The 26486-nt window shown below is 47.0% G+C and overlaps 1 long non-coding RNA gene across 1 annotated transcript; it reads left to right on the forward strand.

The window, feature by feature from the left end:
• Positions 1-232: 232 nt before the first annotated feature.
• LOC146763367 (uncharacterized) lies at positions 233-19981 on the forward strand. The gene is made up of 4 exons (XR_014952093.1): positions 233-6888; positions 6981-8378; positions 11059-13980; positions 15143-19981. It is a non-coding gene; the product is annotated as an uncharacterized LOC146763367 (long non-coding RNA).
• The last annotated feature ends 6505 nt before the right edge of the window (positions 19982-26486 follow it).

The following is a 26486-nucleotide window of genomic DNA, read 5'->3' on the forward strand; positions in this document are numbered from 1 at the left end:
GGAAAACTGAGTGAGCAGCAAAGTCAGAAATTTTGGAGATTACACAAAGTGGTTGAAGGTCACTGAGGACTAGGGATGGCTGTGACAACTTTTAGAAGACTCTAGGAAAGCAAGATGTGATAGAAATATGAGAGCAAGCAGAATCTTCTGTTTGGAATAAATACAAAATAATCAGAGTTTAGCTGGGATAAAAAAGAAGCAACACTAAAAGTTAGCTATTCATAAAAGCTGAAAATCACTCATTAAAAATAAAAGAGTAGGTCATCATTGGTGACAGTGAAAATCCTTCCTTAAAATGCAGAGACATCCAAGAATCAATTTCTGTGAGTACTGCACAGCCTGGGATGCAAAACAGGCTCTGCAAATATTACAACACTCCTTGTTAAACCAAGCTTATTGGTATATCTGAAATACTATATTAATTCTTGGTTGTCTTTTTAATTGAATGTATTTGGCAGAAATAGAAAAGGTCTAAAAACGGGATGTTGAAGTTGCCAGATAAAAGTGTTCATGGGAAGTGAAGCTCTGAAGACTGGAGCTGTCATTTAGTGATGAATACAAGGAAAAACACTGGAGAGAAGGTAACTCTTTTAGTTAGGCTTATTCTTTCTTCTCAAGAAGAATAAAAGGAATTTAATTAAACTGAGCATTTAGAACAGATCAAAGAGGACTCTCCTCCACAGTGTACAGTTAATGATGAGATTTTTCTCACTGCCCTGGAATTACCCTATGGCTGCTCCATCCACTCCCACTTCTGCCCCCGTTTCTTCTTCTCCAGGAACTCTTGGTGCTGTCCTCTCTCCATGGCTGGCATCTTGCACAGCTCTCCTCCTAAATTCCACAGCAGCTCCCCATGCCACAGCCTGGGAAATCTGTGAGTTATACTGTGGGTTAATTTACAGCTAAAAATATCTGCACCCAGCAAGGAATTGTAACATGTCCTTCTTAAACCACTCTATCTGATCCTGAACATAATCAGCTAGAGGGCCCAAACTATTGACATAATACTGATTTTCACCTCCCTTGGCTGGATTTGAAACTTCAAGGCTATGATTAATTAAGCCTCTCTACTACCCCCATGTCCTAGGTATTATTAGGCTGATGCCTCATGTAACCTTTTGAAGGTCACAGTGCAAAGAGATACCAGGGATAAATCCAAGTCTCTCTTGAAAACCACACTGTTCCTTCAGCCACTAGCCCATATCCTTCCACAGCAAAATCTCTTCCTCAGTCTTCTATGAATTCCCAGGCAGGGCACTGCAGCTGCTGCAAGAATCAAAAACAAAACCAAAAAAATCTCCTGGCAATCTCACATCATAATTGGCATTCCAATAACTCTTGGCCAAGACCTTTAGACAAACATGTCAACCCAGCTGTGTCTTACACCTTGTCTTCCAACTAAAAGGACAATTCCATCCAGGTTGAATGAAGTTTTGGAGGGACACCTGGGACTCAGAGTGATTTAACATTGTCTTCAACCTTACAAGGCCTTATAGAAGCTGAATTAGGAGAACACAGCATTTTCCTTTCTAAGCAGGAGCATTGCTAAGGTGCAAAAGCCCACGGGAAACAGTGGAAGGTCGTGTTGACCCTGACCACTCCAAAGTCTGGATCTTCCCTTTTGAGTGCTTTAGCAGTAATTGCATCACTGAACTGTCTCCTCAATGGTTCAGGAATTATATTTTTTTGCTTCCTTGCTGCTTCTTTATGCAGCCATCTAAAATTCCTGTTATAGAATCACAGAATGGCCTGGGTTGGAAGGGACTTTAAAGATGACCTCATTCCAACACCCCTGCCATGGGCAGAGACACCTTCCACTCTCCCAGCTTGCTCAGAGCTCCCTCCAACCTGGTCTTGGACACTTCCAGGGATCCAGGGGCAGGCACAGCTTCTCTGGGGAACCTGTGCCAGGGCCTCAGCACCCTGACAGGGGAGACATTTTCTAATATTGCCTGTTTTCAGCCTTTTGTATGCTACCAGAAACACAGTTAAAGACTGCAAGGTAAGGAAAATATCAATTTGTTGGCACATGTTCTTGAGTGCAGTGGCTAAATTTGGGACATACTTTTTTCTTTTTTCCCACTGCAGAGAGGAAAGTGTAAAGTCTTGAACTTCACAATGTTGCCTGAATGCCATTTTTTTTAACAGTTTAGGTCCTTTTTTTGTAGAAAGAGACCACTGATCTACAATGACTTGGAATTCTGCCCAGAGCAGCTGTGGCTGCCCCATCCCTGGCAGTGTCCAAGGCCAGGCTGAATGGGGCTCTGAGCAAGCTGGGATAGGGGAAGGTGTCCCTGTCCATGCAGGGGAATGGGACTGGATGAGCTTTAAGGTCCCTTCCAACCCAAACAATTTTGTGATTTAGGTGATCACCTTGAGTAACCATTGATTTTTCTAAAAGTGGATGAATGTTTGTACTCAGTGAAAACCAGGCCCTGTTGCAATAATACCATCTTCATTCTCCAAGGTCAACAGCACATTTGGAAAATCTCAATTTCTCTTTTTGCTCCTTATCTTTTGCTCTGATGTAGTTCCAGAAACGAGGGCAGGGACAATATGGGTTATAGATCAGGGAAAGACAGTGGTGTTTATACTACCAGGGTCCTCACCTGACTGTTTTTTTCAATAGAATTTATTAGTAATGATCAATTTACATCTTGGAGAGTTAAATACAAAATCCTGTGCAGTCCAATGCCCAGTAAGTGAATGCAAATAGAAATAACACTGTGATCTTCTCTAACATCAGTTAGCCTACCACAGAAGTCTCAGGAAAAGGATCCAGACACAGAGTGGATTTCTGCTAGAACCCTTGGTGCCAGAGCCAAGGCAGCAGGAGTGGCACAAGGGACATTTCTGTTGTTGCTCAACCTGCCAAATACTGAGCAAATAATCAGAGACATTGGTGAGCAGTTACATTTCTAAGAGAAGAAAAAAAAAGCCAAATTAAATCAGCAGGGATCAAGTTAAAAATTACTTACAAGAGATCTTGGTTTGGGTTTTTTTGTTGTTTTTTTTTTCTTCCAGTGTGGTTTTGGTGATTTTTGTAGGGTCTCACCCCATCTGTCACCACTCTCTGGAAGTACTGTGTCACTCCATCTTTCATCTCCATGCTGCAAATACATCACTTGCTTTAGTTTCCAGAACCACTTCCACAAACAGGTAGAGATTATCTAGGCTTGGTTTTTTTTACTTTCTTTTTTATTCTTAATCCTTTGCAAAACAATCATTTCTTCAAGTAAGGAAGAAATTTGGCTCTGTGGTGACACCAGAGGCTGTCAAACTTATCAGCACAGACTGATAAGTGTATTTTAATAATAAAGTTTATTTTAATTGCTCTCATCACTAGCATTGCTCAGAAATTTCACATTTGCATTGATGCACACTGAGGTGTGTATAATTTATAAATTTTCTATGTATATATGCCTGTATGCAATGTTTAAAAGAAAACAACCATTGCTACGTAGGTCAGTGATTTTCCCTCAAGAGCTCCTCAGAAGCAACATCCATTTTGCATGAGGAAGGAAGGGATATTGAAAAGATTTTTCAGGGTGCTTTCCCTCTCTCAATTTTAATTCTTCTTTAGCTTTATAAGCCACTGGCAAGTCACCTGCTGGAGTGATATTCTAAGAGGTCAGCAGAGCTGGTCAGATAGGGTGACCTCAAGGCCAGCAGGAGGTAATGATCAGATTAGCTGAGTCAGAAAGGCCAACCACAGCTCTATTATACCATGCTCCCCTTCAGAGGAGCTCACCTAATCTGATCTGTCCCCAGGAATATGTTTATCCTGTCTAGAGACTGGCTTTCAAAGCAATTTCTTTTTAGATCCCAGCTCCCTGTAAACCTAAGAGTGCTGAGATCCCAAAGGCTCTTCTGATTTCCCTTGTTATGAGAGTGTTATGAAATTTAAATCCAGGCTATAAATGCCCAGTTTTAATCCAGGTATGGAAAGCTGTGCTTCTGCCTCAATCCTGCTGTCATCAAGTAAACCTTGCTCCAGTTCTTTCTGCAGACCTGTTATTATCACAGACTTTAACAAATTAATCTCTGAGCCTTGAGCATCTTCCCTGGATGGAGAATTGCTGCCCTGCAGGAGGCCAGGGAGGTGTGTGATTTCTGCCACCAGGGAAGATGCCTGTGCTTCCCCTTAAGGATGGTGCATCCCTGAAGGATGCAGGCAGCATTCCTGGCCTTCTCCAGATGTCTGTTGTTGTCCTCACTGATTTTTACATTCCACTGAACACCCCAGATGGCAGCAACAAAGCCAAAGCAGCTCAAAGCTTTCAACGACCCAAAAATCTGAGGAGAAAGTCAGCTGAAGTCATATAGGAGGAGACAAAGCAATTCCAGTTTCCTGCCTCTGAGGTGCAGCTTTCTCCCAGGCTGATTACATTCGAGTTTTTCCCCAAATTTAACCCATTCTGGTGACCTCATTTGATGCAGTAAAGGCATTATGTGCAGAAATATTAATGAACAGGTGCTTCTAGAGTTTTTCCTCCAAAATCTGTGTTTGTGGATCACACCAACACATCAGGTGAGTTCTCTCCTCCTTCCCTGCCCATCCCAGTTCTGCAGGTGATGCTTTTTATAGGGAATATCACAGTGCAGTAGTGTTGGGCTAATGAACTTAACTTCTCTTTGCCAAAAACCAAGTCAACCTTTTTGTTCGTATTTTGAGCAGTGCCTTTAAATCCTGAATCTATCACTTAAGGAAGCCAAAAGACCTGGAAAGGGTGAGGTTTTACCCCAAAACTTATGGAGATATTCAATGCACAGCTTTGGAAACAACTTTGATAAGCCAAAAATCTCTGCTGCACTTCAGCAGCACAGAGGGGGCTGCACAGTTGCTATAAACCAGGAAGGAAAAGTGCATCTCTCATCAGTCAAGCTGTTGGCTGTGCTTTGCTTTGCACTGCATTTGTATCCCTGCATTTGTCAGCTTTCCTTGCCTTTTGTTTCGCCAGGACATTACTGCGGCAGAGAAGTCAATAAACACAAGTTTCAAGTATTTTTCAGATTGTGGTTATGATATAACATTGCCATTAAATTCTTTTTTTTTTTTCCCATATGCTGACTCATCCAGAGGGATCTTTTTCACTTCTGTTACACTCAATTTTTACAATGAGCCACGTGCTCACTAAAAAGAGCAAGGACCATGAGGCCAAATTCCCAGAGGTGGTGTTGATACCTGAAGGGAATGGACAGCAGGGGGAAGATGGTTAAATCCTTAAGACAGTCCTGACATCATTTTACACCCCTGTCCTCATTCTTTGTCCAGAAGATGATGGGTAAGTAGTAATCTATGACAACTCTGGCTGGAAATTATTCTGCAGGCTGGACTAAAAACAGGTTTCTGTGTTATCCCCGTGTCAGTCACCCCCTCCTTTTCTGATATGCACAGTATCAACACAAGGAGGGGAAAAGGAATTGTTTAGGGTGGGACAAGGTGTAACCAGGGGCAATGGGAGGAAACAGAGCACAGCAATGTCTAGGCTGACTATCAAGAAAAACATCCCAACATTGAAGCCTGAAAGGGCTGTTAAATGTCTCCCAAAGGAAGCAGTGAGAACCTTTATCAATGAGTCATTTCAAACTTTGAAGGACAAAGCCCAAGTGTGGGGAATGGTTCTGTGCTGGCAGGGCATGAAGGGTCTTTCCCATTCCTCCTCGCTGACTCCCTGCCCTCACCCTCCTGAGAGAAACAGGGCCTGAAAAACACAAGACTAGTGTTTTCCTAACACAGGCAGAGAGAAAAACATCCTTTGAGACTGGGAGCCTGGGAAGTGTTTTTAAAATTAGCTTCAATAACATGACAGATGATAACAAGTTTTAGAGTAATTTTCTTTCTTTGTTGTTTTTTGTTGGTTTTTTTTTTTCAGCCACGTGTGTCTGGCCTGGCAGGAGCTTTCTTTTGAATTAATGAAACATCAAGGCTGCACTGCCAGCCAGACTGGAGTGGTGTGTTTCCAGGAGAGAGCCTGAGCTGGCAGACCCTCAGCTGCTACAAATCAATTAAGTCCCCCTGATTGCAGCAGAGAGGGCCGCCGACTACAGCTGCAGAGGATCTGGCCCATTCCACACTGGAACAGAAAGACTGCTTTCATTTTGCTGAGAGCTGGACTATTTAAAATTTAAATGCTGTTAAATTTTAAAATCCCAATTTAATTTAAAATTCCCTTTGCAGTTTCTTTTAGTGACAACGTTCCTCATTTCTACTCCAAAGAGCTGAGACCTTACCTTTGCCCAAAACTGCCACTTCAGGGTTTGCAGGGCTGTCCTGTGGCCAGCAGGTATGATTTGCCATGCCCTCAGATTTTTTGATGAGCCCACTTTCTTACTTCTCTTGGTCAAATAACTAATAAGAACAATCATGGAATGACAGAATCATGGAATCAAAGAATGGGTTCGGTTGGAAGCACCTTAAAGATTCTCCAGTTCCAACCCTGTGCCACAGGCAGGGACAGCTTCCCCTAGACCAGGCTGCTCACAGCTCCATCCAGCCTGGCCTAAATAGCATCAAAAGTCAGCCAGCACTCCCAAAATTGCCCAAATCCCTAGAAAGCAGCAGCCTGCCTTGGTGCTGGCAGGAGAAGGAAGCACGATGGAGAAGGAGCCCCTTGTCTATGGCACAGCCCTGGTGCTCAGGCAGGCTGCAAAGACATAAAGTGCTTCTAACAAGCACAGCCCAGCCCTGCATGCACTGTGTGTGCTGGAGGCTGCAGTTTCGGGAAGAGAGGATTCTCCCAGCTCCGTGGACAGACTTTTGGATGTGTTGCAGGGCTGTTGCAATGCCTGCATTTGTGAGGAGTGAGTGTGACTGCAGCGTGGAGAGAAGCCCAATGGCCGAGTGTGCAGACTCTGGCCGTGTTTTGCTGTGTCTCAGATTTACAGGTGAGTGTTTTGCCTTATCAAAAATTATTTCATGGCATCTGATCCTTAGTTAGTTGGGCATCAGTGAAGAAGAAAATCTTTCTCTTCCTCAGCTCATGGCTGTGAGGGAAGGAGCTGTCCTGGAGAGATGCAGAAAAAAGCAATGGAGAAGAGCTGGGAGTCGGGAAAGAAGCCAAGGGTTAAAGCAAGAGGAACGAGGGTTAAAGGGAGCTTGGAGGGGCTGAGGAGATGTTGTTAGACCTAAGAGAGCAGTGCATGTGCTCACAAGGAGAGCTGCACCCCAGAAGGCAGCACCACATCCCAGGCTGGGAGACATCTCTTCAGTTCACCACTTGCTTTTTTGTAAAGGTTTTGGAGATTTTGAGCTTCCAACCAGCAACTGGATTTGTAATTTGGCAAGGAAACTTGATAAAAACCAGGCCAACAACCCAAAGCATGTCATCACAAAACGTTACAGCCTATGCATTTAGCACCTCGCTGCAAAGCCCAGCTGAGAGCCAACTTTCCAGTGTAATTTTCCTGCACATCTGCCAAGCAGTGTGTGGAAAGAGCCATCTGTGGTGTCTTACCAGGGCATTTCCCAGTCACAGCTTCCAAAGGATAACTCAAAAACTGACTTCTGTACGTGCCATTGCTCAGAAGGGCTTGAGTTTTCACAAAAATATTAGTTAAAGCTGAGAGAACAACTGATGAGTCCTGCTGTTTATTCTGCTCTGTCTGGATCTGGAGCTAATCAGACTTCTCGGCAAAATTAACATCTCCTAAGTACTTCATAATCCAATTTACATTTTAAAATTTTTGCTTTGAAGAATTAATAGCATGTCTATCAGGCACTTTTCATTTAACATTTTTGTGTCAGGTGATATCTTGGATAACCAAGATCCTGATGATGCTTACATTTAAATCTCCAAATGAGTGACTGCCCACAGGAACAAGTGATTAAAGGAAATGATGCATTGCCCATCCCTGGGAACACTGGTCCAGCCTGAGCTTCTTTTTGGGATACAGGCTTTTGCCAGGCACATCTTGTGCAGCTCAGAAGAATGTCTGGAGGAAAGTCCATATGCAAGAGGCCAGACTACATGATCTAATGGTCCCTTTGGCCTCAGAAGCTTGAATCACTGAATTGGAATCTGTGAAAAAAGTGTCCCCATCTGTAGAAATGAACTGGCTCAATTGCAAATAGGTCAGTTAAACTCAAACTGACAACCCTCTGGGTCATCATAAAATCCACAAATTGGACTGAAATGCATGTAAGTATAATTAAACTTCTGTAGTTTCAAGCTAATGCAAGATTTCTCACTTCCTGTCCAGCACTCCTGTGTGATGTTCCTGTGCTTCCTAAAAATCTGATGCGCTATTTTCTCATCCTTCCATGCAAGTCTCTGGTTGGGACGCAGTGTGAGCGTGAGGCTGGAGCTGGAGTGACAAAGTGGAAGGCCCATCCTGCCCTGGGCAGTCACAGATGTCCCCTCCAGGTATTAAACCAGGTAATTCTCACAGTGAGCAAAGGCGGGACCTTGTCACCTCCCTTCCTTGCTTTGCTTTCCTCTCCTCTCCCACTGCTGACAAGTCCAGCCCTGTGCTCTCAACTGCTCCTTCTCACAACTTCTCATCCCCTCTCCCCCTCATCCCTCTCCTGTTTCTCAATCTCCTCCAAAACCTTAGGAATTGAATTTTAGAAGAATCAAACACTGCCTGAGCCAAGTCAAGCTCTGATTTACTGTTTCTCTGGGACAAAGGCAATCAGCTATGGAAAATGCTGTAAAAAGCTGGGTGCCACAGCAGGGTGGGCTGTGAGATCAGCCCTCTGGAGCTGAGCACGACCAGATCCGGGCAGGAGCAGAGCGTGGCTGCAATGTTCACAGTGCCATCTTTTGGATAAGGTGGAAAACTGTACTAAGTTCTCAGAGCCATCCAAAAACTCTCCCAGAGAAAAAGATGCTTTTTATCCTGGCTGCTGCCAAAATTGCTACCTTGATTCCCCTTGGAGTTTTCACTGGAAGAAGTTATTCTTCCCTTCAAATTCAGAGCTGCTCTGTGGTGTGTCTGCACTGCATCCAGCCTCTCTCCAGCTGCATTTCAGCAGTGCAGCACAGGGAAAACCACTTTGGAAAGGATTTTTCTGCAGGAACTCGGGTGTCTGATGGAAAGCCTGACCACAGACAGGAGCAGCATGGATGCAGAGGGGGCAGCAGTCCCAGGATTTACCTGGGCTGATTCAGCTTTAGGATTGAAATAAGGCAAAAGTCAAAAACCCCAGTGTACCCTGGATGTAATCTTATACCTCCCCATGCAACACCCCAGTGATGCTGTGGCAGAAATGAACTATGCACCTCCACTGGGCTTTTGAAAGTCCATTAAAAGATTCAGTTCCTGAAAGGGCCTTAACTGAGAATACGCTTGTCCTCAGTAGTCATGCTAATGCTAACTGTGTCTGAGCCAAGATTCTGTAAATCCAAGTCAGCTCTGTCTCTTGTGCCTAATAATATGAAGCAAGAAATAGCCTAGCCTTAGAAAAGCTGTGGGGCTTGGCCTCAGCCCATATCGATTATCTAGGTCAGAAAGGGAGCCCAAACTTCTGGTTCTTGCCCAAACAACAATCATCTTGGAACTTCCTGCCTACAAATCAGACTGGCAGATATTGAGTGTGCTGAGTTTGTTCAGACTCACATCTTCCAGTTTTAGCTGAGCTCCCTTTTGTTTACAGATACTTTTCTTGAGAAAAGTCTTCTTCTAGTTGCATGCTCTTTATGGAATCAAAATACTCAAAGACTTGTAGAAATCTTCTTTGGTCAAATCCTAGAGCCGTGAAATTAATGGCAAGATGCTGCTGATTTTATTGTAATCAACTTTTCCCCACTGGGAAACACTCATCTTTCCAGTAGCTGCTAGAAAGAAGTTCTGTATGACACCAGGACTAACTAAGCAATGTGATGAGGCAGAGAGTGTTCAGCCAAATCATCATATAAATGGGAGCTTATCAGAGACATCTGAGCTACTTCTATCAGCTCAGTGAGGAGAAATTTTAACTCTCTGGTCACCTCTGTATGCCAGACTCTGTCACTGACCTGCAGCAACTATTGCTTCAGCCCCATACCCCATCAAAATCAGGATAAACAAAGCTGGCAGAACACATCCTGGAGTTCTGTCACCCTGAGCAGAAGGTTAGGACATCTTCCCCATGTTTGTATTGCTGAAAATTACCCTCACCAAATTACCATCGCCAGTTTTAATGGATTGGGGTGTTTGTCACACTTTTGGCATTCCATACTCTCCCACAAGTCAAGCAATCATTGAGAGAACACATCACACTCTGAAATCCACCCAGCTGAGTTTCCCTCTCCTATTTGCAACTGCTGTCATTTGCTGAATGTTGATGAGAGGATTTTGGCCACACAGGTGTGTGAAATCTGCCAAGAGAAGCTGTGTTTGCCCCGTCCTGGATGTGTTATAGGAGCTGGATGGACATGTGAGCAATCTGAGATAGTGGAAGATGTCCCTGCCCAAGGCAGGGGATGGAACTGGATGATCTTTAAGGTCCCTTCCAACCCAGACTACTCTATGGCACTATGATGCTGTGATGCCAGGGCCTCTCTCAGCACCCCTGTGCCAGCAGAGCCCTGTCTGAAGGGCTGCTTCACCTTCTCATCCCTATTTCCCTGCCACATTGAGATGGAGATGGGGGCTAGGGGGTGTAAGTACCTTCATTTGATGTGGTGGCATGGAATGGAAAGCCCTTGAACACAGCTGCTTTCCATGCAGATGGAAAGCCCTTGGATTTGGAGAAGGCTGCTGCCCAGGCTGGGTTTGTTTTCTCAGGACTGAATGCCAGGGAAAGGACAGAGTGCTCATCCAGTGGGGAATCAGTCTGTGGAGGGTACAGGTGCCTTTGGGGAAAAATTGAGTTTCTACTGCAGGGCAAGCTTGGCCAGCTGGGAATGGACTTGTCCCAAGGTACTGAGAACTTCTGCTCTATCTGGGCAACTGAGATCCCCAAAAACCCCTTGTGAGTATGGAGTACACTGAGCTCTTTAGTGGACTTTGAGGGAAGCCCTCAAACAGGTGGGGACGTGTCTGTGCTGTTCTGTAACCCTCTCTCAGCTGTTTCCTTGGTGTGCTGGCTGAAGTGCTCTTTGCTGCCTTGGGAAAATGTGTGCATCTCTCCAGCTTCACAGGTCCCTGCAGATGTGGGTTGTATGCTGGGACACCAGAGAGGATGTTCTGAAGCCATTCACGTGAACAGGTGAGAGAGAAAACCTTCCTGGTTTTCACAAGGATGATTTTGTTGGCAAATGCCAGGTCCTGAGTATGGAGGCTGTTTGTGTGCAACAAATGTGGCCAGGAAAAGCAACCCTAGAGACCTGTTCAGATGAAGGGAAGCCTTAGAGAAAACCAGTCCAGCAAAAGGAGTTTTATTAGGTCTCTGTGGCAGATGGATTGAATTATTTGAGCTTAAACTAATACAGACTTTCCATGTCAGACACTTGAGTTTCACTTCATGAGGACTGAAGAGGTTTGGGCAGTGTCTCTTTAACGCGCTGCTGAAGTTTGCACATACAGATACACATATTTGGGGCTGCTAAAATAATCCTGTGTGTGAGGGAAACTGTGAGCAACTGAGGGAGAAAATGACACTTTTGAAAACTAAAATATGCTTCAGAATCTGATGCATGCTTTGAAAAACAAAAATGTTTTATCGCTGAAGATTCCTGGCTTTTGACCAAGTGCCAATCTGAATCCAGTTTTGCAGTTTCCACTCTGCCATCTCAGCTCTTGCTCTCAGTGGGATTTTTGCCTAAGTGGGAACAGGAGAGCTGGGCCCTTGGACAGCAGAGCTGTTCTTCTCTCAGGGATAGCCTGAAGGGCAGGGGACAGCAGTGATTTTTCCTACAAATGTGACTGTACAAACATCCACATTCATTTAGGAAATCAGCTTGCCCTGGCAAAACACCCCATGCATTTTTGGCCCTGTCTCTTCAAGAGTCCTGCTTAACTTTACTCTTAACTCCTTGAAACAAAGCTTTGTGTAGTTTGCAGGACAAGGAGCATTACATTTTATCACCCAGAACCCAAATAACAATGTTTTGCTCTATAAGTCTCTGTGCTCTTGAGCTAAATGCTATCAATTCAGCTGATGGAGTTAACAGCAAAAATGTAGAAGGAAACAGAGCTGGCGAAATAGCTTGTGATTATTATCTGAGGGCTGGGTGGAGCAGCTATTGGAGAGGCAGCAGCTGGGAGCTGGCTCTCCAGAATAGAGAAGCTGACATTACAGAACTTCTTTCCCTCTTAAATGCTTTGGTTTTCTCTGAACTTTCCAACTTCCCGGGAGGGGTGGCAACTATGTGACCTGCAAACCCCGGGGAGACTGATCCCAGCTTTTAGATCAAGGAACTCAAAGTGACAGTGGGAGCAGAGAGGAAAAACAAATACTTCTTTTAAGGAATGCTCTTTGAATTATTTATCTGCATGTTACTGAAGTCTGTTTTGTTCCTCACTGTACTAGTTATGAGGCAGTCTAATTACAAGTACTTAAGACACAAATAAATTACCTTGCCAGGCATGATAAATTCTGCTTGTAAAGCCCAGAAGTACTGTTTCTGCAACTGCAGCCAGGAAGCCTTAATAGACCACCTGTTAGGTGAGATGCAAAATTATCACTAGCATGTTATGAATAATCTGAATTCCAGGGAAAATAGGGGGTAGTTTCTTTAGTGTCCTGGAAACTTGTAGCCATTCTTATCTGTTTGCTGCATTCCTCATGCCAGTTCCTCAGAGATGCAGTAAGGCTCATTTTTAACTGGATGCTTTGAAAACTAACAGGGTACCATGAGGACAACGACCTGGTTTGGGTGGGTGTCCAAAGCTTTGCTGCTCAAATGCCATGAGAGCTTTGTACCTGTTTTTTCCTGTCTCTCCATGAGAGCGTTGTACCTGTTTTTTCCTGGATGCCCTTCATTCTTTCTTTCCAGCCTTCAGAAGGCATTTTGTGACATCCTCACTGATACACAGTGGTTGTGCTGGGGAAAAATGACAACGTAAGAACATACGCATAGATACAAAGCAGCTCCATGGGTAGAGGTGATGTTGATAGAGGCAGACTTCTGAAAATACCTGACAGACTTCAAATGTCAGGTTGCTTTTTGAGCCCTAAATAAACCTGCTTAGACTGCTTCTTTTGTTTTTTCATAACTGCAAATTTAATTCCTTGCAAAGGCATCCTGTGATGTCTCAGCTCAAAGCTGCATTTGCATTTTAGACACGGTTGTCTTTCAAAAGCATCAAAGTGGACTGGAGCAAAGGTCTGTGGTGGCTGAGGAAAAAGCACGATCACAATGGGATGCCAAAAATCATCTTCCTGAGGCTGCAGTTGGATGCAGAGTCCTCAGCCCAGGCAGCAGCCAGGAGCTCTCTGGCCATGAGCAGCTGGGAGGAAACACCACTCAGATGCAGCCAGAGCCACAGGTCCTACATCTACAAGTGCCTCTCTCTGGGAGGAGAAACATTCTCAGCCCACACAGACTCCTGCCTAGACATACAAGGCAATGGTCCAGGCTTCAAACTAGGCTGACACAGGGCAAGAATGGAGCCTTGACTTGGTGTGAGATATAGGAAAGGACTGGACCTGCTTTGCCTGTGTAGGGTGCCAAGGGATGGCCACTTGCTCCCTAGAGTGATACCTCAATGCCCCAAGATACGGCCTTGAAGATGGGCTGAAGAGGAGCCCAGGCCAGCACGGGGTGTGTAAATCCTCCTCTGTTTGCACTGGGACCACAGGGACGTGGGCAGGGCTGTCCCACCATCAGCCATGAGCAGGCATTTGCAATGCAAAGCATTAAGCTGAGCTCTCACTGAAGTTTCTGAGAACTTTTTTTCTGGGGCACACAGTGCTTCCTCAGCAGTTCTGGAAGAACGCCGTGGGGATGCCGGCGAGCTGACAGCGCTGAGCGGCCGGAGGCACTGCCCGAAAGCTCCGCTCTGCACTGGCACCCCATGGGAGAGGCTGCAGGAGAGGCTCACCTGCTGCAGCTCCCTGGGACCAGCACGAGCTCCAGCTCTCTCATCTGCCTGCCTCTGTCAGAATCTGAGGTATTGACGATTCCGAGATTGTAGAAAGTCTCTGTCTGTCTGCCCCGCTGCCAAAGCAGAAGCCATAATTGGTCTGTGCTGGTTCCAAGGTTGTTTATTCTGTTGATCTCTAACATGTTCTGCTGCCCTGCCCAGCTCTGTCCTGCAGGGCAGCGTGTGGGGCTCTGCCCTCAGTGGGATGTGACAAACATTAAATACCAGAAACTCCCTGGGCTGCATTTACAATTATGTGCCAATATCTGTCACCTACGTTGGACAGTGTGTCCCCAGCCTGAACCAACAGAAAAATGCCAACACCACAGTGAAACATGGAGGGCATGAAGAAGGAGAAAAAGAACAAGACACACCCAATTTCCTCCATCTTGTCCCCTTTTGACCCCTAATCTAGAAACCTAAAATTTTACTTTTGCACCTGTGCCATACTTAATTATTACTTATATCAAACACTCAGAGCTTGTAATTCATCCTGTGAGATTGAAAACTCTTTTGCATGGACAGAGATCACAGACATTGTCTCTGGGGGCTCGGTACAGGGGGGTTCCTGACCCCCTGCCAGGGTTCCAGGGCAGCCAGAAGGAAGCCCTGGATTCCCACATGCCTCCAGCTCTGTACCTTGCCTTCAGAAGCCACTTCACACCCCAGCACAACGAGGGCTTTCTGAGGATGCAGTAAGGTCCTGTGGAAGCATCTGTGCTGAGCATGTGCCAAAGCAGAGGTCAGGGGCGTTCTGCTTCCCACAGAAAGCCTGCCAATTGAGTGGCAGCCCCTGCCATCACCTCAGCACTCAAAAGGATGACGTCAGACCATTAACTCTTATGGCACGTGGCACCACTGCTCTGGTTTCCTGAGCAAAAGAAGTCCATTCATGTTGGGAAGTATCTGCAGCAGTGAGCAACTGGCCAGCGCCTCTTCTCTGCCCTGAGGTCAGGCAAGCATGTCCAGAGCCCAGCTCAGTCCTCAGGGCTGACCTCATTTTGTCCCCAGGACAGGGTGAGCTCAGCCATTCTGCAGTCAGGACCAGCCCCAGGGCTGCCAGCTGGGACATCCCCAGGGCAACATGGGCCAAAAGGGTGGCAGGGAATGTGCAACACTTCAAAACCACACAGGGCTCTGTGTCACTGCTAGAGGCCATGCCTGGACTCTCTTTGGTTTACTGGTGCAGATATCATCACTGGAAGTAAGAGGAGAGACTGAAGTGATGCTCTGCTCAGTTATAAGAAAGGTAAGAGCTTAAATTATTGTCCCTGTCCCACAGGCTGCCTGGGGAGAGCCTTCTGTGCTACAGGGATGTGTGCTCTCTCCTTCCTGCCTGATCACAAATTGATGGGAAACGTGGCAGGGGTGTTGGGCACGGCAAGACTCATCCCACCAAGCCCAGAAAAGATGGCATATTTTCGGTTCTGCCCCGTTTGCAGAGGAACCTGCAGGGAGTTGTGTGCTGTGGCTGAAGCCAGCCCCTCCAGTGAGCTGCCCCTCCATATAATCCTGTAATCCAGCAGAGCTCAGAGCCCGGCAGAGCTGCTTCCCTGGCATGACAACAGCGTGAGTCAGTGACGAGCTCGCTGTAACCCACTTATTTATAAGGACTGTGTACAAAGACCATTTTTTTCCCTCCTTGGCTGCAGCAGATGCTTCCAGCAGGGAGAAGCCTCTTTGCTCTGAGCTCAGAACGAGCTGCCCAGCACGGATGAGGCCTCGCTTCTCTTTCCCTTTGCAGGATCCCCAGAGACACTTGCAGCCCTCGGAGCCAGCAGGGAGGCACCCAGCCCCAGCTTGCAGAGCTGGCCGTGGGCAGGATGCTGTTGCAGGTGGGTGTCGGTACCTCAGGCATGACCTAGAGGGAACCAAAACCCTCAAGCCCCAAGTTGTGATCCCTCCAAAATGCCACACCCTTCCAGTTTCCACAAAATTCATCGTTCCTTCCCCACCTTGGTTTTTTCTAGGCGCTGCGTCAGTGGGATCTGTGTAGCCCAGGAAGCCAAGTTTGCCCCTGCCTTGCATCAGGTACCGGAATGACAGCACAGGGCAGGGTTTCAGACGTGCCAAGGCAACGCTCATTTGCCTAAATGCAGTCATGCAGTGCTATTTTAAGCACGTTTGTTTATGCTGCCCAGCCTCGGACTGGCTGGTTTATACATCCCACAGTGTCCCACACACCCATATGGGCCTGGCATGTCTGACACACAGCCCCTGAGAGTCCCATGCCCTTCTGGACTGGCAGGGAAGGGCTGGGCATGACACGAACACATGACTAAAATAGCACAAGACACCTCTGCTTCAAGCAGCTAAGTCCTTCCCACCACCAGCTTCAGTGTTTCCCTGGTCTGCACAGTCCCACTGGTCCTGCTGCTGAAGTCTTGCTATCAGAGGCTGATTTTCCACGTCACTGCAATTTTAATTTTCCAGAGTTGCGCCTAGTTAGGACTGGTTATTTATTGTTCCAGCAAGAGAAGGACTTGATGAAATGTTCAAATCCATATATAATAAAGTTCAGGATAACCTGGCACTCACAAGAGCATTGAACAGTGTAGAAGTGCCAAAAGCAATATAGGATTTGATAGGACTTGGCTGGCTGCACGGTGTGAATACTTATAGATCACAGATCTAAGTCTTTATGGCACTGCCTCTTGTGTGGTCATTTATTATGCCTTAAAATGGGTGAGCAGTCAGCCTTTGAAGTACTTGATAGCAACTTTGCAGTGGAATGGGTGACTGTAAAGTGTGTCATCATTTTGTACTCTAAATTTATTAATGCAACAAGACCTTCCTACCCTAATGCTTGCATTTTCTCATGACCAGGTTCTGATTCTATTTGTCTTTTGGAGGAAAACTGGCATCTCTGGATGTGCATGTAGACACAGGCAAAGTGATTAGCCTGCCTTGCTGGTGGCACCACGTAAGTAGGTTTTGATTACAACACAAAAAGTGTTTCATTACACAAACCAGCTGCTGTTGTGGTAGCAAGAGCAAACAGAGCTGTGGTCTGAGTAGGTTTCAGCTGGTGAGGCAGTGCACCTCCACGGGTACCATGGTGGTGCTGCTCCAAAAGGTTTCAACTTCTGGAGCTCTTTGACATTGGCAGGAGACAAAGCAGGAAAAGGGTAGCTACAAAAGAGTAGCTCCCCATTCTCAGCCTGCCCTGCTCAGACAGATTGGCTTTTACTTCTGGGTTGGAGAGTCAGTGCTCAAGATGCAAAAATATACCTCCTTGTTACACCAGGGAGCACTGGGACAGGGATTCAAATCCAGCCACAGCACCACCACCCTTAGGCACGTGGGACAGCTCTGAGGTCAGGGAGACTCGAGGGCCAGTGCAAGCAGCCAGCTGGCCCGTGGCAGTGGGACTTTGTGGGGCAGCAGGGTGGGAAGGTCCCTGTGCTGGAGCAGATTTTGCCATCCACCCCTCCCTCAGAGCTGTGCCTATTGGGAGCTACCCAATCTTTGGCTGCATAAGGAGATAAGTTTGGTGGTTTGGAAGCAGAGATAGAGGGGTAGTGGGGGTAAGTCTGACAGAGGTTATGGCACATTAGCAGAGCAGGGGAAGGTCTGGCCTGCAGCCCTTTACCATGTCCAGTCTGCAGAGGTGTCTGTCTGAGTCCCTTACAAATCAACGTCATTTCTTGGGGATGGAGATCAGAAATGGCTCATTCTTAAAAAAAAAAAAAAAAAAAAAAAGTGATTTTAAAAGCCTGGACTCTTTGCCAGCTGAAATAAGAAAATCAGGAGAGAGGGAGAAACATGAACTGCCCATTTTAACTGTTATTTACACAAGAACCCAGCTGCACGCTGGGCTGTGAATGCATTCCCTGCTCTTCTCTGGCACACAAATGCAACGCAGCCATGAAACACGAGTTAACGTGACAACTGAGACCTGCAGCCTGTGGGTCTCAGCATTTTCACTCTGTTTCCCCTCCCCTTGCCCTCAGCACACAAGCCCTGTGAGAGCCCATCAGGCTCAGACAAGTCCCTGGGGCTGCAGCAGAAGCAGAAACCCCAGGTTCCACCAGCAGCAAGCAGGGATGCAGCAGCAGCTGCCATTCACTCTCATTTATGGCCCAGCTCTTCTTGTGAATGGCAGTCTTCATACTGAAAGCCAAATACCAAGGGAGCTCTGGATGTATTTAAACAAAGCTAAGCTTAATTAGAGCTGCTCAAAAATTAAATGCAGAAGCAGAGTGTATTTATGTTTGCACTCAGGAATATGTAAGGCTCTCGGGCAGATCTAGGTCACCTCAGCTCAAGCAGAATTACTGAGGAGCGCAGTGTGTGGGCAAACATTGTTCTGCTTGTTCAGTGGGAAAGGAGTAACTCCTACAGGAGCTGCAATTCCCCAACTCACAGCTCTGGCCTTCAGAGCTGGATGAGGCACAACCAATGCCAAGAACTCAGAAACCTCAAGTTATTGCTCATATAACAGATTCTGGCTCATTTTGCCTTTTGGCTTGTCTTTTCTCTCTCTCTCTCTCTCCCTCTCCTTATGTGTGTCTCCTTTACAGCTACCACAATGCATCCTCCTGCACAGTCATGAGATGCAGAAACTCTTGCTTTTCTCTGATTAAAGCTGGGACTCTGTTATAATCATATGACTCAGAATGCCATAGGTCTAAGAGAAACACCCCACATAGGAGCCTTGAGGTCAATCCCCATATATTTCCACCTCCGAGTTGTGCTGCTGAGCTGTTACCAAACAAAAAGGGTATTTTGTATGCTAAGGAATACTCAGGCTTTTGATTTTGTCTGCTGCCTTTCAAGCAGCAGTCTGCAGGTCTAGGCTCTGCCTAAGGCAGCTGCTTGCCCCTGAGTCACTGCTTGTGTAGATCCCTTGTTTAGGTGAGGCTGGGACGGGCTGTGGTGGCTGCAGCACAAGGCTAGAGGCACAGCAGCAATCTGAAGGTCCCTCAGATCAAAGATTTGGGAAAGGTCAAGTATTTAGTGTGCATGGGCTTTGGGGTCAGCTGGGCTTGATGTAAAGCCCTGTGACTAGTGCAGGGCATGGGAAATCTCTCTCCTGTTTGCCCAAGAGATTCCTCCTCCTCCTGCAGGCAAAGCAGAGAAGATCTGTGTCCTGCTGAAGAATCAGGACAACTCTGTAAATTCCAGGAGCTGTCGAAATTCTGGATTTTCATGCCAAGAAATATGAACAATTTCTAATATTATTTCAGGGTGAGTCAGCAAAAACTCAACAGCAGTCCTCATTCTTAATTTGGCCTCATTTGGAATAAGATATTCAGCTTGCAGCAATGATAACAGACGTAAAGGAGCTCTCTGAACAGCCCCTTGGGATATGAGAAAGCAAAATCCTGCTCCCACCTTGTTGGTTTTTTTTTGTTTGTTTGTTTTTTTGTTTTTTTTGGGTTTTTTTTGTCTGGCAGCTCTTTTTCAAAGGGGAGCTGTGTTCTCAGAAATTTTTGGGCAATTCCAGTGGATACACAGCACCTCATTCCAGAAAGTGCAGAAGTGCAGCTCTGCAAGAAGCAGGTGCTCAGGGTGTCCTGCTTTCCTATTTTCTTTTTAATCATAGACTGGTTTGGGCTGGAAGGAACCATAACAATCATCTCATTCCAACCCCCTGCCATGGGTAGGGGCACCTGCCACCATCTCAGGTTGCTCAGAGCCCCATCCAGCCTGGAACTGGGCTCCACTCTCCCAGCCAGCTGGTCCAGCCCCAGGCTGGCTTGGAGTGACCTCCCCTGGCTCTGTGTGCTCTACTGCTTTGTGCCCAGCTGTGGTTTGCACGGTCATCAGTGACTGTGGTGTGACAAACTCTTGACACTCACAGTTCCAAGGGTCTTATTTGTCTTTCCCACCCCTCCTAGTTCCAGAAATACGTCACCAGGACATGCTGCTTGCGGCCAGATCTGAATTCTCTCCAAGGCAGGGGGACAGCACCGTGCTCAGCATCAGCATCAGAGTGGGGAGGTAAGATCTCACAATTTATCCTCCCTTTTGGTCTGCATACGCACAGATTTAATCTCCTTTCCCAAACCTTTTTCCCAGCATGCAAAAACAGGGTCCATTTCCGTGACACTCTTATGACCTGCACCTGAAATGGAGAAGACATGTTCTAGCCTACAGGCTTTGCTTGTCAAAAGTAGCAACTCCAATTCCTGTGCTGAGGCTCACATTTTTACAGTAAACCCTTCATACCCTTTATTATCTCCTTGCTAAATGGTTTGGTGCATTACTTATGATTATCATCCAATATATGGAATGTATTTCAACAGCGCTTTGGGGTGAAGAAGCAAAACACAATATACCAATTTACAAGTAATTTTCATGCAATTTGCGTGCACCCAGATCCCGTGAGGTGGGGGGCACTGCTTGAACTCTAGAGCTTTCTCATTCAGTTTTCATTAACAACTTTTCCGATGCGCTGAGGGTGGCCTCGGGAACAAGGATATGGACTGAGGGGTGGAGAGCAGTGCAAGGCAGGGCAGGATAAGGCACGGCCAGGCCAGGGCTGATCCGTGATGGGGAGATCAGGGGGTTGAGGGATGGGGGATCGGGGGACGCGGGATGAGGGGTCAGGGGATGGAGATGGGGGGGTCAGGGAATGGGGGATCGGGGGTCGCGGGATGGGGGATCGGGGGTCGCGGGATGGGGGATCGGGGGGTCGCGGGATGGGGGGTCGGGGATGGGGGATCGGGGGTCGCGGGATGAGGGGTCAGGGGATGGGGAATCGGGGGTCGCAGTGCGCTCCCCCCTCTGACTGCTCGGGGGCGCTGCGGCCCCGCCGGGCAAACCGCGCCGCTCGCCCCGCCCCGCGCCCTCCAACCACGCCTCCTTATGCAAATCTGGGGAGCGGCTCAGCCAATGGGAGCGCGCCGCCGGCGTTGTATTTATAGCCGCTATTTAAGGAGCCGCGCGAGCCGCTCCCGGCGAAAGCCGCGTCCCGGCCCCCTTCCCCAGCCCTGAACCCGGTCCCGATTCCCATCCCCGATTCCCATCTCCGATTCCCATCCCTGATCCTGACCCCGATTCCCATCCCCGATCCCCGGCACTGGGATCGCTCCGGCCTCCCGGCACCGGCCTCCAGCTCACACAGCGCTGGCGAAAGCTTCCCCAGCCGCTCTGCCGACGCCGCCGGTTTCACTCCCACCCCGTTTCGCTCCCACCCTCCCCGGACACAGCCCAGCGCTGTGACGAGGCTTTTTTGCCCACCCCCGCCTGATAAAGGTTCAGCGGTGAGGGCTGGAAGGAGCCTCGATGATGCTCCGGGGCTGGCGGAGGTGTCCCGGCACCTGTGGGTGTGTCAGTGGCATCATCCCCGGCCCTGGCAGGGCAGCGGGGTTTTGTAGCTGTTCCGCCCCGAGAGCGGCTCTGGTGATCAAAGCCCGACTCGCCAGCTCACTCTCAGCCCTTACAGAACAGGCACGCAGGGGTTTTCTGTCAAGAGCAGCAGCTTTGTGTCTCCATAAGCTACACTTGTCATTTGTCTTACGGCTTGCAGTGCTACTGAAATCAGCAGCGTTCCCCTTCATTTGGAAACCCAGCCTGCTGTTTCTGGGCGGATTATGTGTTTTCATACACAGCCTTTCATCTGGTTGATACCTGTGCTTGTCTCTTCTTCCCACAGCACAGCTGAGCCCTGGTTCTGTGAATAAGAGTTGCAAATGTCTTTACTCTTGTTTTAAAGAAAAACATCTCATCAAAGAATCACAGAATGTGCAGAGCTGTAAGGGACACACAGGGATCATACAGGCCAACCCCTGGCCCTGCACAGGACACCCCACAAATCCCACCCTGTGCATCCCTGAGAGTGCTGTTCAAATGCTCCTGGAGCTCTGGCAGCCTTGGGGCTGTGACCATTCCCTGGGGAGCCTGTTCAGTGCCTGAGCATCCTCTGGGGAAAGAACCTTTTCCTCGTAACCAACATAAACCTCCCTAAGCTGTTGACAAGGCAGCCTGGATACTTTGCTAAGGTATCACAGAATAGCCTGTGTTGGAAAGGACTTAAAAGGCCATCTCTTTCCAACCCCACAGCCTGGATTGATCCCAAGAGTTGTCCTGACCCAGGTGCAGCACCAGCCCTTGGTCTTGTTAAACCCGTGAGATTCCCATGGCCCAGAGTTCAGCCTTGCCCAGGTCCCTCTGGGTACCCTCCCATCCTTCAGGTGTGGCAGCCCACCACACTGCACATAATTAAGAGAAGGATGTGAATGTGGATGGGGACATTCACATGTTTAGCATAGCAGAGGCAGACTGACAAGCTTTCCCCCCGGCTTTTATAAAGATTTCCTTCGAACCAAGAAAAGAAGAAAACCCCACAGCAACCCCAGAGCCTACCTGTGTGTTGAGAGATGGCTGCCAGCAGGGCTTTGGGTAGCCTCATGTCCCTGTTTTCCATTTCTTGCCAGCACTCTGCCTTGATGGTGCTGCAAGGGCACAGATTGACTTGACCCCTGTTCCATTACGGCAGGACAGTGGTTTCCAGGATGAAACCATAGTGGATTTGGGAAGGGTGAGATCTTGGGAGTAAATCAGTAAAAAAGGCAACAAATTACTCATTCTCATTGAGCATTTAAAATTACAACCAATGCCTATTCAACAAGTGCAGAGACTTATTAGAATAGTAATTTTAAGATCATGTTGGGTCAGGCCCTTGAAGGAACTGTATGCTAAAGTATTGTGATGGGTAAGTGCATTTTACAAGCGCTTTCTGGAATTCTTAAGCTGCCAAACTGAGAGAGAGAGAGAAATGTATTTCATAGCTGGAATGTGCTCCTAGTGACCTGGTTTTGTTTAGTTGGGGTTTTTCCTATGTTTTTCTAACTGCACTTTTGTAGACATCTGCTTGAGAATTGACTGCAATGTTCACATGCAATCTCAAAGCTGTAGGTTTTACTACCTAGCCTGTGGTTAAATCAACAGGGAATCCCTGATATAGGGATGTTTACATGGTAATATATGACCAGATGCCAATAATTCTGTACTTTTTTCATGCTCTGGATTATATTCCATAATAAATGAAAGCACAAACCAACCAGATCCACAAAGAGTGGAGTTAGGCTGGGTGTGAAGCGTCACCAGCAAATACCATCTGCATGCTCACATTAGTCAGGAATATAAAGGATTCCCAAATCCCCGCCCCTCTAGTCAGCATGTACAAAGAAAGGGACTGCTTTCAAATTGAAAACGACCAGATATCAGCAGGGAGCAAAGCAAGGAAGTAGGTTCGTGCACATCCCAGCCAAAATGGGATGGAGCTGGGCAGCAAGGCATGCACAGCAGTCCCCTGCGGCTGCTGAGCAGGAGGCTTTTGTTCTGCAGGGCAGGATCAGGTGGGGAGGCAGGGCCCATGCTGGCACAGAGAAATCGAGCTCCATCTGTGACCGAGCAGCCTGTGAGGGTGACTGGCTTTCTGAAAGGCTTGCGCTGAAATTTAGCAGCCCCTGGCATGTTCTGGCAGGGACTCGTGCTTGTTGGTGAGCTGCCCGCATCCAGCAGTGATGCTGAGGTCACCCTGTCCCTCTCCCAGGCACTCACCTGCATGTTTTTGCCTACCTCTTGTCCTAGTAAAGTCTCACTCTAGTTATAACCTCTGATACGCTTGTGGTTGGTTTGTTTGTTTGTTTTAAAATCACTACCCCTGATGAAAATTGAATAGCTTAGTCAATGCCTCAGGATGCTGATGGCTTTATGAGCAGCACAACCTTGCTTCCCATAAGTGTGTCAACACTGGGACTTGTGCCAATAAAGATCTTTTACTACAGCTATTGAATAGTAATCAATGTAGTTATACCAGTATAGAGGTGTATATACAGAGAAGTATGTGTGTATATAAACATATGTAAAGGGAATAATCCTTTGGGTTTTGCTTCTTTAAACATGTCCCACAAAGGTTGGAATTTGGGACTGTCTAAAGGCAGCAAAAGTTGTCTGGTTTGAGCACTGTTGGTAGGATTAAGCACTCTGGGGCTGTGGCAGGGATACCCTTACATTGATGTTTCCAATTAATATTGATTCGCTGAGATCACTACAAAGTAAATGCATTTCTCTGGAGTTTTTAGCTATCTGGCAGGGACTGTGCAGATCTAAGGCCTTGCTGACAGCAGAAGGGAGGTGATCTGCTCCCAGTCATCCCCCCGAGGGCTCCAGGGTGGGTGCTACCAGTCTGTCCCACACAGTCACTGTCTCTGTTGCTTGTCAGTCCACAGGTAGAGCTGCCTGAAGTCACTCACGCAGCACAAGACTACTAATGTTGAGGCAAATCACTGAAAAAAAGTCACTTCTATACTTGCTTAATGAGCTGAATTAATTCCCATGTGGTTTTGGTGAGCAATAGAGGCAGTGCAGGACTGTACAGGGCACCCTGGGGAGGGAAAAGGGGACACACTGCCTGTCTTGGAGGCCACAAGCATCTGGCTAAGGTGCAGGATCACAGAATCACAGAATGGCCTGCATTGAAAGGGACCTTAAAGACTATCTAATTCCACCCCCCTGCCATGAGCACGGACACCTTCCACTATCCCAGGCTGTTCAAAGCCCCATCCAACCCAGTCTTGAATATTTCCAGGGATGGGGATGAGGCTGGGCAGCACAAGTAAAACGTTGCCAGAATTTGGCCCAGAATTGCCACATTTGGTTTCCCAGACTGGTTATTTCAACAAGGCTGTAGGAAGATGCCAGTTTTCACATGCAGCTTTCTGGCTGTCTGTAATTGTCTCCTGGCTGAAAACTGCCACTCCCAGCAAGCTGCTGGTCTGTGGGAGCACATCCTAATTCTTTTCAGGCAAAAATCAGGCAGGCTGGTTTGAATAGTTGCAATAGTCAGTCTGAGCTCATCTGAAGGGAAAGGAGGAGTACTCACTGGAACAGCTCCACAGGCAGTTGGAAGAGGTCAACATCCAACAGAGGGGCTTGGGGTGGTAACAGATTTTTCCAGCAGAGCCAGATTCAGAAGATGACATAAGTTCACAGCCAAAAGAAAAAAAATTACCTCTAGATCCAAAATGCCTCATACCCTTACAAAAAGCAGTATTCAAGCCTTTTTTGGGTTTGGTGGTTTTTTGGTTGTTTTTTTTTTTTGTTTGTTTGTTTGGGGTTTTTTTTTGTTTTGTTTTGTTTTTTTTTTATTTGGAGTAGCACTTAGGCTACTTTATGTACATTTTGCTGAATTTTTTCCTCCTGTAAATTGCACTAATCTTTGGATCCTTCCAGCAGCTCGAGTCCTGCATATCAGTACAAGAACATTAAAGTCTGCAAGCCAGAGTCAGAGTACAAAACCTGGACTTTGTGTGGTGGAGTTTGGCTTGCCATCTGCCTGACAGTGCCAAGGAAGCACAGCAGTGAGGCCACGGTGAGTAGGATCCCACAGGAAACACAAACCATGGGGAGTTGCTGAGGAAGGTGGTGGCCTTTTTCACATAGGCTAGGAACCCAAACAGGGAGGGTGTCACTCAGTGGACAGTTCTCCACAGCAACATTGCAAGAGTGGCTTTGGACCTCGTCTGGACATGTGGTTCTCAGTGAGTTCATTCTTTTCTCTTCTTTTTTTTTTTTTTTTTTTTTTTTCTTCATGTCCTTCTGTCTGTCTTGTTAATTATTAATTCAGTGTGTTGAGAGCCGCATTCTTCTGAGCGGCTCCTCCCTTGTTTCCAACCTGGGCAACTTGTCTTGCCTTATTAGTCTGTGGACTAAAATTGCTCCTTCATAAAGGTCTGTACTCTGGAAAGGAAGCCAGGTGTCAGAGTGTACAGAAGGTGTGTCATCCCAGCCTTGTGGTGTGTTATGAGAGCTGCCTGCCTTAGCCCATTATGCAGCTTTTTGACATGACCTCAGCAGCGTTCGGTAAAGCGGCCTCAGGTTGTCGGGGACTCTGCGGTCTTTTCAGCACATGCAATTAGTCAGGAGGGGAAAATAAATCTAGCATCAGAATGAGCATTTGACTGGAACGGAGTCGCAATTTCTGTGCATAATTTAACACTTTGGAGAGGGAGCGTTCTCTGCTTGCCTGAAATAATTTAGAGGCGGTTTTGAAATAGAACACGTTTGTGTAAATATGTCTTGGGATTAAAGAGCTCACATTTAGTTCCTGCAGCATTACATCTCTGTCTATAGAATATGCCATTCGGTAATCTCTAAACCCTGTTCTGCAAACTGTTTCTTGTATGAAGAGACTCAAAATAGTTCTTCTGGCATAGTTTCATTTTTTCCCTCCTAAATATGAGTCTGTAGCATAAAACCCAGTGCAAAGTAACTCTGTGCCTGTTTTATACATGGGGAAACTGAGGGGAAGTTTGGCTGAAAGTGGCCTCAAGCTAGTGGTTCACATTTTTCACTACTTACCAAGGAAAAGAGCTGTTTTGACATGTTGGTTTCCCCAAACTGCTGCCCTCAGAGTTACAGCTTGCTTTTTAAAGCTGTCCCAAAGTTACCTGATTAATCTGCTTTAGACCCCAGTGTATAGTTCAGAGGCCACATCTGTAGTTCATCCTGTGCCCTGTATTAGTAACACAGACCAGTTTATGAACCCTCAGCAAGAAATCCCACAGTGACAAAGTGGA

This window comes from Lonchura striata, chromosome 1A (genome assembly GCF_050655825.1).
Source record: "Lonchura striata isolate lonStrDom1 chromosome 1A, ASM5065582v1, whole genome shotgun sequence".
NCBI lineage: Eukaryota > Metazoa > Chordata > Aves > Passeriformes > Estrildidae > Lonchura > Lonchura striata.